The sequence below is a fragment of the Rana temporaria genome, chromosome 3 (assembly GCF_905171775.1).
Source record: "Rana temporaria chromosome 3, aRanTem1.1, whole genome shotgun sequence".
NCBI lineage: Eukaryota > Metazoa > Chordata > Amphibia > Anura > Ranidae > Rana > Rana temporaria.
In genome coordinates this window covers 439,797,862-439,798,733 of record NC_053491.1, presented here as the reverse complement: position 1 = coordinate 439,798,733, position 872 = coordinate 439,797,862, and the positions used below count along the sequence as shown (strand labels likewise).

General features: G+C 46.4%; 1 pseudogene; it reads left to right on the top strand.

Annotated features, from left to right (window-relative positions):
- Positions 1-222: 222 nt before the first annotated feature.
- On the top strand, positions 223-430 carry LOC120934000 (annotated as a pseudogene).
- The last annotated feature ends 442 nt before the right edge of the window (positions 431-872 follow it).

The window sequence follows — 872 nt, the reverse complement described above, 5'->3', positions numbered from 1 at the left end:
GCCTACACACCACCGTTTTTCACGGTGTGAAAAATGACGAGATAAAATAGAGCAGGTTCTATTTTAATGCCCATTTTTCACGTTGAGAAAAATGCTCTGGAGCCTACACACAGTCGTTTTTAATGACCAATTTAAAAACTTGCATTTTTCTCGTCATGAAAAACGGTCATGTGTACGTGGCATTAAAGTGTAAGTTCCCCTCACACTTTAGGAAATTAGATCGTTGCTCCTCGGCATTTGGGCTAAGATCAAGTGTAGTATCTGTTTTTATCAGTGTCCAGTAGGTGTGCTCTGCCATCATACTGGCCTTTAAAGGGGTTGTAAAGGTAAATGTTTTTTCACCTCAATGCATCCTATGCATTAAGGTGAAAAAACATCCGCTGGTACTGCCCCCCCCCCCCAATCCCCCGTTTTATTTACCTGACCCTTCAAAAGTCCTGGGCGCGTCCATGTGACATTCTTCAGTTCCCAGCCTGGCCGTTGATTGGCTAGGCTGGACGGATTGATAACAGCGCAGCCATTGGGGCCGCGAGTCGGACACGTAAGGTAGACCTCCCTCTGCTCAATCGGGCTCTCCAGTCTGGTACGTACAAGTCTGACACCAGGTTTAAGGCCAGTGTACAAAGTACAAAAAAAACCTCATATTTCCAGTTCAATTCCCCCCAAAACAACCCTAATACAGATTCCCTCCCCAAATCGCCCCATACAGACCATCCAAATATGCTAATTTCAGTACAGATCTCCCCCCAAGTACAGTTCTTCCTCTCAGTACAGACATCATCTCCTCCAAATTGTCCCCAGTACAGACTCCCCCGTACAAATCCAACCTCCCCAAATCCTCCCCCCTAGTACAGATCTCTTCCCTCCTGGCA